Source organism: Prionailurus bengalensis, chromosome C2 (genome assembly GCF_016509475.1).
Source record: "Prionailurus bengalensis isolate Pbe53 chromosome C2, Fcat_Pben_1.1_paternal_pri, whole genome shotgun sequence".
Taxonomy (NCBI): Eukaryota; Metazoa; Chordata; class Mammalia; order Carnivora; family Felidae; genus Prionailurus; species Prionailurus bengalensis.
The window spans coordinates 96,594,266-96,609,568 of record NC_057350.1 but is presented as its reverse complement, the minus strand read 5'-3'; the positions used below and the strand labels follow the sequence as shown (position 1 = coordinate 96,609,568).

Below are 15,303 nucleotides of genomic sequence, written 5' to 3'. Positions count from 1 at the left end.
TAAAAAAAAGGCCCAGGCCACTCCCCTTGTTCAAGGTTCTGCATGAAAAGGAGGAGGAAATTGTGCCACATTTTAAATGTTTAGACGACTGGGAACTTGTAGGTGTTCAACAAATACTTGTTGAATAAATACAATATTTTAGCACCGTTGTTTATAAAAAAAAAAGAATGCAATGTAATTGTGCTATTTGCAAATGTGCTATTTGCAGTTTATATAAAACTGTGAATTCATAGTGCACTGCAGGCTTTGCTTAGTGGCATGCATATTTCAGGTTCTGTCACCCTGCGTGTACCTTCATTTGGAGACAACTGCCAATGGCCCTGCCCACCCTACTGGGGACGTAGATTCTCCTTGGGTTGGGGCTGGGGCTGGGGCTTCAACGCCTGGTACACGGCACGGGGTGTCACTAAGCGGCGAGTGGCTGCAGCTCTCCCCTTTCTCTACCCCTCTCCCAAGGATCCGGGGTGGCGGCTTCCATCGTTTGTCGCCGCCCCACCGGCAGGCGGCGCCCCTCCGGCCAGCCTCCCGGCGGGGTCGCAACGGGGCGTGCGTTTTCAAAGTCGGCCCCCAGCGGACGCCCGCGCTTCCTGGCGCCAGGCGGCTAGCCGGCCGCAGCTGGGGCTTCGGGGCCGGACTCGCTGCCCCCGCCCTCCTCCTTTGAGCGCTCGGGGCGGAGCCGGGCGGGCGCGCGGGGCTCCCGCCCCTCTCTCGGCGGTCACCTGGGGCCGGGCGCAGCAGGTGCCTGGTCTGGCACCCAGCGCCGGGAACGCGGAGCGCACGCCGGAAACCGCTGCACTTCGGGTGAGTGCGGGGGCCGGCGCCCGGCGGTTCACACCTGCTTGCTCGCCCCGGGGTCCAGAATGGTCAGCGGCGCCCGCGTTTTCTCCAGCGCGCGTTGTGCGCGTCGAGGAAGGAGACGAATTTCTCTTACAGGGATTCAGAAGCTGGGGTTTACTACTTAAGAGATCCTGGAGTGGGGCGGAGGGCCCTTGGCGGAAAGCTGCAGACGCCCGAGCCTGACCGCTTCGGATTGGGGGTTATCGCGTAGCCTTCGCGCCGGCGGTCTGTAGTGGGTTTCTGGTCCGGGGTCCGTGGCTTGGGTTGGCCAGACATTCACACCCTGTTTCCAGTGGAGATAGCTTTTCAGCATACACAGGTGATGTAGAAATGGTCTATGTAATTTTCCTCCCCTGGCACCCAGAGGTGGATGTAATCAGTCACGTACACAGACGCACGTGTGTTCGTTGGGGCGGACTCCGCGTCCCCTCTCTTGGCCCTTCGGCGTTGGGGACCGTGCCCCCGCGCGCGCCGGCACAGAGATTAAGCCCCAAGATTTTTCAGGGCTGTTTGTTCTACGAGACCGTGGTACCCTGGTTCGTTCCTCTATCCTGGCTGGCTGAGAATTCCTTCTAGATAACCTGGGGCTGCTTTCCGGAACTCGTCCGCTGAAGCTCCTTTTTCTCACCTGGGCAGGTGGCCCTGGGAGGCGGCAGCTGGGTCCAACCCCGGAATTCCGGAGGCGACCGCCAGGACCTAGCCCGCGGAGGAAGGTCCTGCGAGGAAACCGGCTCGCTCCGCCCCACCTTTTGCAAAAGACTCGGGTAAGGCTGGGATATGCTCTAACCTCATAAATAAACCCACACGGATCAGAATTGCAAAGGACGCGTGCTTGAGTGGCCCTGAGGATTGCTAATCGCTTCAGGTCAAATCGTTTCGCTTGTACTTCTCAGATTTTTTTTTTCTAAACGTATTTAATTACAAAAATGACTGCTTAATATACGTGTCTGACGTTTTTTAAACAAGCCTTTAAGACCGGAGTCTCTTTGTGGTATCCCCAGAGTTGAATCATTGGGAATTTGCCACTAGGGATCAGCGCGGCTGCCGTGAGAATCACGGGGAAGAGGGAACCTGCGGTTTAAACACTGTTGAAGAGACGTGACACAGCAGTGCAGTCCGTCTGCGAACGTTGGTTGGATCCTGATTCGAAGGGGAGAAGTTCATGAAACATTGAGCCAATGAAAGAAATGTGTACTGGTCAGTTGATCGTACAAGTAAATATTAGTTTTGTTTAGTTATTTTTGGTAATGGTGTTAGGATTGTGGTTGTTAAAAAAAAAAACCCTTTAAAAATACATACTGAAGTTGAAATATAGATGGAGGGTTTGCTTCAAAATAAACCACTTTGGGGCAACACTGCTAGTGGAAAAGTGAGGGGGGAGCTCCAAAGGAGATTGGCTGTGAGTTGTTAATAGTTGAAGCGGGATGAAGGGTGGGGTATGGAATTCCTGACACTATTGTCTCTACTTTCCTATGTTTGGCATTTTCCTTTAAAAGTAACACCACCACCACAGCCAGCGGAGCTTTTGTTTGTTTGTTTTCCTGACGGTAGGTTTGGAAGGCACCACCAGTGAGTGTTTCTAGAAGAGATTCAAGGCCTTCCACAGACCCTCACTCTTTGTAAATCGGGTGTAAAACCTGCCTCTTCAGACTCCTAAAACTTCTTTTTCTCCCTCGTGGGGTGCTGCTTTATTTTGCTCAGAAGGCATAGGGTGTTTGCTGAGTGCGACAGAGCTGAGGGGATCAAGTTGATGCAGGTGGATGCTGGGTCAGCCCTTTTGATACAAAGGGTATTAGCAAGCCTAGGGGTTGAGTTGTGTCCAGACAGACAGGTTGTGTAAAATGTGGTAGCAGTTTTTCTGAGCTGCCCAAATCCTTTCCAAGTTATGCACGTCAAGAAACAGCTCAGAGTAGTAAACACAGTACTTATCCATTTAAGATTCGTGTATACTTTTGGAAGCATGGTATATACATCAGTAAAGAGTGTACATTATAAAAACAAATCACTAGGTAAGCGGAGGTCTACTTATTGCCTGAAAGAGATCTTAACCTATTTGTATTGCCATTTTCACCTTGTTTGCCCCAGGCTAAACACTTGAAAGTGTTTAGCAAAGAAGCGACCCCTAAAACATTCTGTGGTGTTCTTTTTCCTTTACCAGAACCTTGCTTTGAAGAAGGGGCTGGGTGAGAGGAGTAATATGTGTATATTCATCCAACTTGCTCATTTTTTTCCTCTAGATTTATTATACAATTCCTGCTCATTCTGTCATGCTTGATTGGTGATTTGGAAACATGGCGATTGCATGAGGGAGCTTTTAAAGTTTGGGGTGGGGAGAGGCATACTCCTGAAAGGTAAAAATCCTTAGTAGCTTCAGCGGAACTTATTTTAATGCTTCTTTGCTTTTAAGAGAAAACCTGTCCGTAATAGTTGAAAGTTGAAGTGTTGGTGCTCCTGGGTGGCTTAGTCGGTTGGGCGTCTGATTTCTGCTCAGGTCATGATCCCACGGTTCGTGGGTTCGAGCCCCCCATTGGGTTCTATGCTGACAGCTCAGAGCCTGGGCCCTGCTTCGGATTCTGTGTCTCCCTCTCTCTCTGTCCCTTTCCCCTTCATGCTCTGTCTCTCTCTCAGAAGTAAATAAACATTAAAAAAAAAAAAAGTTGAAATGTTAGATCAGGCCCCTCAGCCTAGACCTTGCTGGTGTAGTCCCATTCGTGTAAAAGAAGTTGTAAAGATGCATTAAGTCAGTCAGTTGAGGAAATGCCAAAGCATGTCCCACTTTTGTCAAAGGGTGTGGAAAATAAGAGAATTGACAAAAATCCCCGTGCGTTTGGAAAATGTCATAGTGATGGTACTTCAATGAATGTGTTTGGCCTGTGGCTCAGTTTTGTTTGTGTGAGGAAAAGAAACATTGCAGCTGTTAAGTGACTTGACTTTCTTCCTCTCGGTTGTCTAAAACAAGGCGTGGAGAGAGAAAACAGACTTGCTGGGCCCTTAAGTGACCGGGCAGTGACCTAATGTTTCCTCACCTCTGTGTAAGGATGGTGGGATTGGACCCTGGGGAGTTGATTGCTAATCGCTGTTTTAAAGAATTACCACACCTGTGACTCCATCTTCTCCCCACATCACCTTACGGAAGGGGATAAACACATTTAGGAAAGCAGATTGCTGCTTTGTTGGCCTCGAAATGAGAGGAAAGGGTGTTAGCAATCAAGCCGATCATACTTTTCTAAGTTGTAAGCGCCCTGTTTTTATCTGCACCACTTCATCCCATCCTGTGAGGTAGAGCCTCAGTGCTGGGTGATTATTCTAGTTTCAAACAGATGAAAACCATGAAATCTGAAGAGGCTAAGATTAGGCTAAATCGTTTCTTTAGAGTTACGGGGGAAGGAAATTTGACATTTATGAAGAGTTCATGGTAGTCTTTGCACACACGTTTTTAATTCTCACAAATCTCCCATCAGCCCATTTTGCAGATGGCGTGGTAGCTAAGTAAGGTTAATGGTGGACTTGGAGTCTTGCAGCTAAGAAAAGCAGAGCCAGGATTCAAACTCAAATCTGTTGGGTCTTCGCATGGATTCTCCAGCCCCTCCGCTGTCCATACTGCCTTTTGCAGACAGCTAAGCTACACACCCAAGAGTTGGTTAGTCAGTCTAGGTGAACTGTCTTTTGACTACATTCAACTGCCTTGGTTACAGAGGGGGTCTGGGCCACATGCAACCAACAGAAGTTTTATCGGGCCAGCAGAAAGTCAAAACAAAACAAAACAAAAAACAACAACCAAAAAAACCACTGAATCAGTGTTGAAAATTGGGAGATTTCACATGTGCTGCCCCCAGGAATTCCCAAAGGCAGTTCTAGAGCAGAGTCGTGCCCCCCTGTTCCCCTGGCCTCCGCTACTCCCTGAAGTGTCCCCAGCTTTGAGACAGGGCTCCGTCACACTCACAATGTTGTTTCTTCTACAGTGAGCAGTATTTTTATGCATCTGTCCAAAAGGGGATAACAAAAATAGGTTGAGAAGCTCTTGTCCCAAGAAAAATGGGAAAGCGCATATTCACCTGAGGGAATGAAGAGTCTTGTTTTCTCTGCAGTGTTTCTATGTCAGAAAGATACAGGCTGTGTCATCATTTCCCCCAAACCCTGCCTGCTGTGCTTATTACACAGAACTCGAGAGTTTCCTACCCCTGCTATACAACCCAGATGGAGTGATGTGTGGGCAAGACACAGAGGAAAGGGGTACCCCCAGTACCCAAACCACTAACTCTCTGTGAGTGGGAATATGGGTCTTGTGCACCAGGGTGTTCCGTGGGGAGAGGACGCCAGCAAGCCCTCCCTCTTTAAGCAGCCTGACACTGGGACCCATGTGGATCCTCCAGTTCATGCGTTGGCTCTCCATAGCCGCTCTGAGGATTCCCAGGATTTGCAGGGGCGCTCCCCACTCTCCCATCACCGCCCACCGGTCTGCAGCCAGTGACAGGTCCGCTCCTACCCGCTGCTTAGGCATAGCCCCATCTGAAGCCTCTGCAGGAATGAGGAACTGAGGTGCCCACAGCCCAGCCTTTGAGAGATTCCTGTGAGGCAAGTTGAAGGATGGCCTGATTTCCTCATCTTGAAACTTTCAGTTAAGGGTCATGGAACAGATGTTCTCACCTCTGTCCATATCTGGAGTTTTATTACAGTTGAAGCTTCCTTTCTGATCTTTGTTTCCTTCCCCTGAATTCTGAATGTTCATAGATCTGGGGTGTGGGCAGGGGGCGGGTAGAAAAGAGAAAAATACCCTAAATGAAACCCTGTCGGAGTGGTTTTGAGGAAATGTCAGGTGATGTTTTGAGGCCTTTGTTACTAGAACTGTCAATGTAGGCATGTACTTACCCTAGCATGATAAGAAAGAAGAATGGAGGGCTGCAAGTAGAATGTCTTGTTTAGTTGAAAGTAAGTTGAGAGACTGAGCTGTGTGGGAAATGCTAGAACAGCTGGTTGATTGGATCTTTTCCGGAGAACTCGGATCCAGGTTTGTGGGTGTCTGCTCCCTCAGATAGGTGATTACTAAGGCCCTTGCCAACTGACAGATGGCATGGGAAAGTGGGTTGATTGCTTATTGGCCAGACCAAACAGAGGTGAGGCCGTGCGATCCTGAGTGTGGACTATCACGAGATCACTGTATTATTTCCGGTTCTTCTGCTGCCTAGCTGTGTGTCCTTGACCTACTTTTTTCAAACCACTCTGAGCCCCAGTTTTCTCCTGTGTAAAATAATAATACCCATCTTGTAGGGCTGTGTGTATTCCATGGCCCATCAGGTGTTATGGAATAAGGATTCACCATGGGTCCGCTCTTACTGTTGTTGGTAGAGCTTGCCTCCTTCAATTTTGCTTTTATTTGTAGGACTTTCCCCCACAGTTTTAGAAGGCAGGCTATAGGGTAGAGATGGTTCCCAGCTCTGATCTCCCTGTTTTCAGAGTGAGCCAAGAGCTGTCCCTCTGAGCAGCCTCATGGCCTTAGTTAGAGAAATGTTCTACAGGACAAACCCTAACAGGGTGTTTGGTGTAGCCACAGCTTTGCAATTGATGAAGAGAGCTAGGCCTGAGCCCATGGCTGTGAACCCTGAGCTTTGGCTCTGTTGTTGGGGGATTAAAATCTGCACAGACTCTGGAAAAGAGACGGACTCTCCTGGCAATCCGTGTGGGTGCAGACCCGTCCTGTTGTGGAAGAACAGGCTGATGTCAGCGTGGAATAGGGAGACGCAGGAGTCCCAACCCCACCTCTGCCACTGCTTTGTGGGGGCTCGTGGCAGACAGAGCACTCTGTGGCCAGTGCCTCGCTGTCAGCTGGGGATGAGCGTTCCTCGCAGGAGTGTTGTGAGAGGCTAACAAAAATTTTGTGAAATCCTGACACAGGTACAGTGACATACTGTGTCCCACTTGCCCCATGTTAGCAGTGAGATCATAGAGCTGGTAGACCAGCAGGTTTACCTTTTAACCTGGAGAAGTAATAAAGAGGCTATTAATTTTTACATAGCATTTGGTAGTTTTAAAAAAAGAGCTAATTTGATCATCGACCAGTGATGCAGGTTTATGTATTTGTATTTGTTTCTGTTGCCTTTTGTTGCCTATCAGGAGAGGGACACAAGTGAAGTGAGGTTCAGGCCAGAAACGAACCCAGAAATGGGAACAAGGCAAAGGGCTATTCATTTTGCTTTATTAGAGAAGGTAAACGTGAGTTTGTATTCCTTATGCCCTTAAGGAATCCTGAGGAGCCTGATATCCTGGGGAGGGAAAGGGAGAGATTGATAATTGGGGTGTTCCTGAGAAGCAGAAAACATCCATTCTGTACAGGGAGGCTGAATGGAGGGGTGGCCAGCACCCCCCAATCAGCCAAGACAGAGGTTGCTCCTGTTGACAGCTTCTGCCCAGACCTGTTCGTGGAAGTGCCAGCTGGGGGTCAGGGAGAAAGGTAGTGGGCGGTTGGTCTCCTTCCTCCTGCCCCTTGTCCAGACTTGTCGGCTCTGCGCTCCAGCCTGCCCTCGTTAAACCCATTGTCTTTCTCCTTATTTCTCTTATTCCACTCCTAGCCGGGTGGTCCAGTGAGCCCTCTTACAGCCTCGCGCTCCCACCCCATCCCCCAACTAATAGGCTCCCAAGCCTGCTCCCTGTGATGAGGTGTTTGGGGTGACTGTGGGGTTGTGGGGTCCAGAGCGATGACCAAGAAAGAATTCTTGAAGACATCTTTGCAAAAAGGTGATTTTATTGAAGCATAGGAACAGGACCCGAGGGCCGGAAGAGCTGCCCCGGGGCCATGAGGAGAGACTGGTTACATACTACCCTGTTGGGGGAGACAAAGTTCTGGGGAAGTTTCCAGTGAGATTTTCATATGCTAAAGAAGACTCACAGGATACTGGAGGCCTTGGCTAGTGTCAAGCTAAGGTTATTTTTCCCTCTACAAAGCATTAGCATTAAGACAGTAGGGACTTCCTGGAGGAACTTGTTACTCTGCTAGCCTCAGGTATTTGTCAATGGGCTGCAGGTTATAAGGAAATTTAGTTCGATCTGCCATTTCCTTATGCCTTTGTTTCCCACATCACTATGGAGGGGTGATGGAGACTTGGGTCCTGCGGGACTATGATCTCTATCAGTTAACCATTTGTTTTCCACCTTCCCTTTGTTCTTGGGCCACCAGGAGTGCCCGAGGACTATCACACATACTCCACCTGGTGGTGGGGGGGGGGGGGTGGGCAGTGTTTGTGGCCTGTTAGCTTGCCTTATGCTCCCTCATCACCTGTAACCAGCCTTTGAATGGGTTTCTCTCTGCTGCCGCCTCCATTTTCCATTGGTATCCTTGCATCCATGATCGTAATCACATGCAAGCTCCTTCCTGTCAATTTGCTTTTATTCTGGAAAGGAGAAAGGGAAAAAAAATCCTCTATTACCCCACTATTCAAGGACCCAAAGACATGAACGTTTTGGTGTATTTCTTGCCAGTTTTGTTGCATTTTACTATTTGCTTTTTAAAAAAAATAATTTTAACATTTTATAAACATTTAATTCATTTTATGTTAGCATTTAAACAAAGTTCTCATACTGTGATTAAAATTTATCGTTCCATTTTTCATGTGTTTATAAATATTATAAATATTATTTGTAATAATTGCGTGCTATTTCAGGCTTTTTTTTTTTAAGCCATCCTCTTAATATTAGAGAACTAGGTGGTTGCTTATTTTTTGGTATTGTAAATCATTCCAAGTTGCATTACATAAACCTGTGATTCTGTGATATAATAATAAATATATTTGGCCTTCATCCAAGGTTCTGGTACCAAGCTCCTGGTGAGGGGAGTGTCTTTTGTTATTCAGAATAAGTACCTTTCCATTACACTCATTTATGCTGATGAGGCAACTCTAAGGGCTGGTTGCCAGGGGAGCCAACCCTGTGATTAGAGGGGTGGGACTTTCAGCACCGTCCCCACCCCCTTCCCCTCAGCACCCACCCCCCCCAGGGGGCTGGAGATCATCTTAATAACTAATGGCCAGCTATTTAATCAGTCATGCCTATGTAATGGAGGTTGGTGATCCATCAAGATGCTGGGAGGGTGATGTGCCCGGAGTGGGCACAGAAGCTCTGCACCCTTTCCCTGTACCTTGCTCTGTGCATCTCTTCCAATTGGCTGTTCCTGAATTGTATCCCTTATAATAAACCAGTAATAGTAAAGTGTTGGTCTCAGTTCCAAGAGCTGTTAACAAGCCCGAGGAGGGGGATGTAGGCACCCCCAATTTTTAACTTGGTAGACGTGTAGGTGACAACCTGGCCTTGTGGCTGGCTGGCATCTGAAGTGGGAAGCAGCCTTCTTGTGGGGCTGAGCCCTCACCCTGTGTGGCCTCCGCTAACTCTGGGTGGTGTCAGATCTGCTTGGTGTGGAAAACCTCACAAGTTTGGTGGTAAGATGTGTTATGTGTGGGGACAGTGCTTTTTACCTTCTGATTCCATTTCACATTATTTGGAATGGACTCCTGTAAGAATAATTACCGAGTCCCAGGTTTTGAATAGTGAGTTTTCTTTCTGATTACAAAAGCAATGAATTTTCATGGCGAAGGATCCGGTGAGTGTAGGGGGTGTAAAAAGTAAATGTGCCCATCCCGTGACCAACCAGAAAGTCACTGTTGGTGTAGCTTGTCTGTCCTGCAGGATGTGTGCATCCACAGCTTTGCTAGTCCACGTGTGGCCCATGGACAGCAGCCTGGACATCGCCTGGGAACTTGTTAGGAATGCAGAATCTCTGGCCCATGCCAGACATTGAATCAGGATCCATTTTTTAACAAGACCCACATTCAAGTTTGAGAAGTGTTGGTTTACAAGGCCGTGATCCTACCAATCACAGGGTTCTGGCATCGATTAACTCTGATCTGTGTATATACACACGTTTTTCCTGTTCACCCAGTATTGAGATGGTACTCTACCACTGGTTTTCAGCCTCCCAACCCCTCTGCCCTAAGACCATCTGAGGACAAGAGCTCACTCCCCTCAGTAACACGGATTCCAGGATCAGCAGAATCTCTGGGAAGCAGGGGGAATACCACGATGCTCCCCTGTGAGAAGCCCTGATATATACAGCTTTTAGCTTGCTTCTATCATTGAACATCATATTGTCAGCATTTTCTAATACTCTTTCCTGCAAAGCTTGTCTTTCATGTCTGCAGATAGTATGACTATCATAATTCATCTGACTACTTCCCTGCTTTAGGCATTTAAGTTTTTTTGATTCTTTTGAGGGAGGAGAGTGTTCTGTAGGCTATTATAAGTATGCTCTAGTGAGCTGCTCGTACAGTACTTCCTTCCTTCAACTCTGATTATTTCCTTATGATAAATCCCTGGAGTGGAGTTAACTGGGTCAAAAGCCACGAACATTTTAAACACTCTTTAAAAAATCTACCAGGAGTGTAGGAAGTACCCCGACACCAAACCGTTCTGCGCAGTGGTTAGTGTGGTCTGTAGACAGAGTCTTTGGGGAGCAGAGGTCATGGCTCATTCAGCATCACCCCTCCAGGCCTGGCTTAGACCAGACTCTAGGTTATGACTCTAAGGGGGGTTGGGAGAGTGGAAGGGAAGTTACTGGAAGGGTGGTGGCTTCCTGTGGTGGTGGCCTTCCCTTCCTCCTAGCCTGAGGCTTGAGTTGTAAGAGATGCCACAGCTGTGGCATCCAGAGATGCCTGGATCTGGCCACAGCTCCAGGTCTATCTTACAGTGGTGAGGGGCAGGGTGGGGGGGTGGGCTGTGTTTGTATGTGTGTGTGTGTACATACATACGTACCTGTAGTTGAGGCCTGACTCTGTTGGACTTGACTGGCCCTTGACTTGGTTTTGCTTCCTAAGTCTCAGACTATTAGGCTGTCTAACACTTTTTCTTCCCATGACTAGACCAAGAAACTCACATTAAGCAAACATTCTGAGAGGTCCACTATGATTCTGACATAAAGAAAAAGTGAAATATCAGCATTGTAATTGAGTTGCAATTTGGACTTGGATGCGTGGAAAATATTTTTGGCCCTCCATAAATATTTTTGAAGTGAATGAATGAATGAATGAATATACAAAGAATAAATGAGTCTGATTCTGTTTCCATAACATACAGAAGTTGAATATATATGTGTGTATTATATGACATAATTAAAGCATTTAAAAATGAGTATTGAATCATTAGCCACTCATTTTTATTAACTATTTGACATGTTATGATTTCCGAATAGACACACACATAACCATACCTTCTGGAAATAAGTGTGATTGATTGATTCAGAGTTTGTCTAATAGTAAAGTTTTTATAGAGTTTTGGGAGGAATTTTTAATCATTTAAAAGTTTATTGAGGTACATACAGTAAAATTCACAGATCTTAAGTGTTGTGTTTTGATCAGTGTATGCACCCATATAAACATCCCAGTCAAGATCCAGAACATTTTCATGCTCCAGAAAGTTCTCTCATGCCCCTTTGCAGTCAATCTCCCTACCCTAGAGGCAACTGCTGTCCTGATTTCTAGTGCCATACATGAGCATTGCCTGTTCTTTTTTCTTTTTTTAAGTTTTTTAAAATTTATTTTTGAGAAAGAGACAGTGTGAGTGGGAGAGGGGCAAAGTGAGAGACACAGAATCTGAAGCAGGCTCTAGGCTCTGAGCTGTTAGCACAGAGCCTGATGTGGGGCTAGAACTTGTGAACCACGAGATGGTGACCTGAGCTAAAGTTGGACGCTTAACCGACTAAGCCACCCAGGCGCCCCAACTTTGCCTGTTCTTGAACTTTGCATTTATGAAACATAATTTACATTATATACAAATATAATATTTGTAAATGGAATAGTCTACATTAGAACAAAACTGCCTTTTGTCAACAGGTTTTTGAGATTCATGCATATTTTGTGTTTCAGTAATTTGTTTTTTATTAATAACTAATACTCTTTTTTTCAATATACCACAATTTTTCCATTCTCCTTGGAAGAGTGTTTGGGTTGTTTCCAGTTTGAGGCCATTATGATGAATAAAGCTGCTATGAACAATCTTGTACAAAGTTTTAAAACAAACTGTTTTAGGGGGGTGTAATTTACATGCCATAACATCCATCCATCATAAGTGTACAGTTCAATTATCCTTATAGACTTTTACACCCATTACCACATTCTAATTTTAGAACATTTCTGTCACTCCCAAGGTTTCTTCATGCCAGTTTACAGTCAGTCCTCTCCTCTAAGCCAGGACAGCCATTACTCTTTCTGTGTCTTGCCTTTTTTGGATATTTCCTAAAAATAGAATCCTAGAATATGTAGTTTTTTTGTGGCTTCTTCCACTTAGCATTGTAGTCTTGAGGTTCGTCCATGTTGCCACATCTGTTAATAGCTTGTCCCTTTGTACTGTTGATAGTATTCAATTTCATAGATATACCATATTTTGTTTATCCATTTACCAGTTGTTGGACATCTTAATTGTTTCCAGTTTGGGTCATTATAAATCATGTACAGGTGTTTGTGTGGACTTATGTTATTTTTCTTGGGTAGATTCTTAGGAGTGTAATTACTGGATCATATGGCAAGTTTAACCTTTTTTTTTTTTTTTAATTTTTTTTTTTCAACGTTTATTTATTTTTGGGACAGAGAGAGACAGAGCATGAACGGGGGAGGGGCAGAGAGAGAGGGAGACACAGAATCGGAAACAGGCTCCAGGCTCTGAGCCATCAGCCCAGAGCCTGACGCGGGGCTCGAAGTCCCGGACCGCGAGATCGTGACCTGGCTGAAGTCGGATGCTTAACCGACTGCGCCACCCAGGCGCCCCAAGTTTAACCTTTTAAGAAACTGCCAAACTTTTCCCAGAAGTGGCTGTTACAATGTTAGAGTCTCACCATCAATGTATGAGGGTTTTGATTTCTCTACATTCTCACCAACACTCAGTATTGTTAGTGGTTTTGACTATAGCCATTCTAATGGATGTGTGGTGATAATATCATTGCAGTTTTTTTTTTTAATGTTTATTTATCTTAGAAACAGAGCATGAGTAGAGGAGGTATGGAGAGAGAGGGAGACACAGAATCTGAAGCAGGCTCCAGGCTCTGAGTTGTCAGCATAGAGCCTGACACGGGGCTTGAACTCATGGACTGTGAGATCAGGACCTGAGCTGAAGTCAGATGCTTAACTGAATGAATCACCCAGGCAACCCTCTCATTGCAGTTTTTAATGTTTTTAATGTACGTTTCCCTAATGACTAATGATGTTGAGCACCTTTCCATGTGCTTGTTAGTCATTCATGTTATCTTCTTTGGTGAAATGTTTAGTTAAATCTTTTGCTCATTTTCGGGCACGTGGGTGGCTCAGTTGGTTAAGTGACTCTTGGTTTCAGCTCAGGTCATGATCCCAGGGTCATGGGGTCAGCCCCATGTCAGCCTCATTGCTGAGTGTGGAGCCTGCTTAAGATTCTCTCTCTCTTTCTCTCTCTGTCCCTCTCCCCTGCTCTCACACTCTTAAAAAAATCTTTTGCTCATTTTAAAAATTGGGTTGTCACTGTTATCTTAGTTTCAAAAAACTTTAAATATTTAAAATATTTAATAAAAATTCAGTTGTTTAAAGTCTTTTAAAAAGTCTTTTATCAGATATATGATTTGCAAATGTTTTCTCTGAATCCATGACTAAGCTTTTTATTTTCTTAATGGTGCCTCTTAAATAAAAAAACTTAAATTTTGATGAAGTCTGTTACCTGTTTTTTTTTTCTTTTATGGTTTGTGCTTTTAATTAGGTATCTAAGAAATATTAACTAACCTCTTACAAGCCTTTTTTTTTTAGTAGACTTAATCTTTTAAAGCAATTTTAGATTTATAGCAAACTTGAGCAGAAGGTACAATTGCCAAAGATTCCCAATATACCCCCATATACCCATATACCTCCACACATGCATAGCCTCCCTGGTTATCAGCATTCCCGTATCAGAGTGGTACATTTGTTGCCATTGTTGAACCTACATTGACACATCTATAATTGCCCCCAATCCACAGTTTACATTACAGTTCACTCTTGGTGGTGTATATTCTGTGCGTGTTGTCAAACCCATAAAGACATGTATTTACAGTTACAGTATTATACAGACTGATAGTAAAAATGCTCCGTGTTCTACCTGTTCCTTGCTCCCTCCTCTCTATCTCCTGGCAACCACTGATCTCCATAGTTCTGCCTGTTCCAGAATATCATGCACTCGGAAGCATATAGTATGTAGCCTTTCTAGATCGACTTCTTTCACTTAACAATATGCAGTTTTTCTCCATGTCTTTTCGTGACTTGATAGTTTTGCTTTGTTTTTTAAGCCCTGAATAATAAAGGTTTCTCCAAGGACATTTTGGTTGCTTCCAAATTTTGGCAATTTGAGCAGTCTTTTGTGTGGACATAAGTTTTCTTAAAAAAAATTTTTTAATGTTTTATTTATTTTTGAGAGAGAGAGCGAGAGCGAGCCTGTGTGTCCATGAGTGGGGAAAGGGTAGAGAGAGAGAGGGAGACATGGAATCTGAAGCAGGCTCCAGGCTCCAGGCTCCAAGCTGTCATCACAGAATCCAACGCAGGACCCAAACTAACGAACAGTGAGATCATGACCTGTTGATTAACACATATTTTGTATGTTATATGTATTATATACTGCATTCGTGCAGTAAAATAAGCTAGAGAAAAGAAAATGTTAAGAAAATCATGAAAGAAAATACATTTACAGTACTGTACTCTATTTATTGATAAACATAAGTTCCTGTTGTTTGCGTACAAGATGAGTCATCTGTGTGTCAGTACCTCCATCAGTATTGTCTTATACGGTAAAAACACTCTAGCTATTGTATGTATTACTAACACTAGATGTCAAAAATGAAAGGTAATGTGAAAAAGAAATTGTGTTTATTTACAGGTATAACGATTCATGCATTGATAACACAAAGAAGCAACAATATGATTGCTTTATGGTAGCTAGCCTATACACTAATGAATGAATCGTTATAAATTTTTTTTGGCATACAGTATTATAGTTCTATTTGTATGACAGTGTTGAAAACGTTGTTACATTTTTTTTTAAACCGCTTACCTGTAATGATAGGCTGATACATAATTTCTCCAATCAGGAGAGAAAGGGGCATATTGTATGGTAGAGATATTCTTTGAAAACAAAGTTTAAAACAATAAGAAAAATAACACATTATTAATTTTATGCCTATGTAGAAGAGGCTGTCTACAGCCTCGCCTTTCTTTCTTTCTTTTCTTTCTTTATTTAATTTTTTTTTTCAACGTTTATTTATTTTTGGGACAGAGAGAGACAGAGCATGAACAGGGGAGGGGCAGAGAGAGAGGGAGACACAGAATCGGAAACAGGCTCCAGGCTCTGAGCCATCAGCCCAGAGCCTGACGCGGGGCTCGAAGTCCCGGACCGCGAGATCGTGACCTGGCTGAAGTCGGATGCTTAACTGACTGCGCCACC

General features: G+C 44.9%; 1 protein-coding gene across 1 annotated transcript in view; it reads left to right on the top strand.

Moving 5' to 3' along the window:
• Positions 1-584: 584 nt before the first annotated feature.
• The window catches only part of GPR160 (G protein-coupled receptor 160), a 58,044-nt gene continuing 43,325 nt past the window's right edge, over positions 585-15,303 (top strand). Inside the window, exons 1-2 of the mRNA XM_043594935.1 lie at positions 585-801; positions 1,474-1,601. The gene's annotated coding sequence lies outside the window, so the exon portion shown is untranslated. The remainder of the gene's footprint in view (positions 802-1,473; positions 1,602-15,303) is intronic.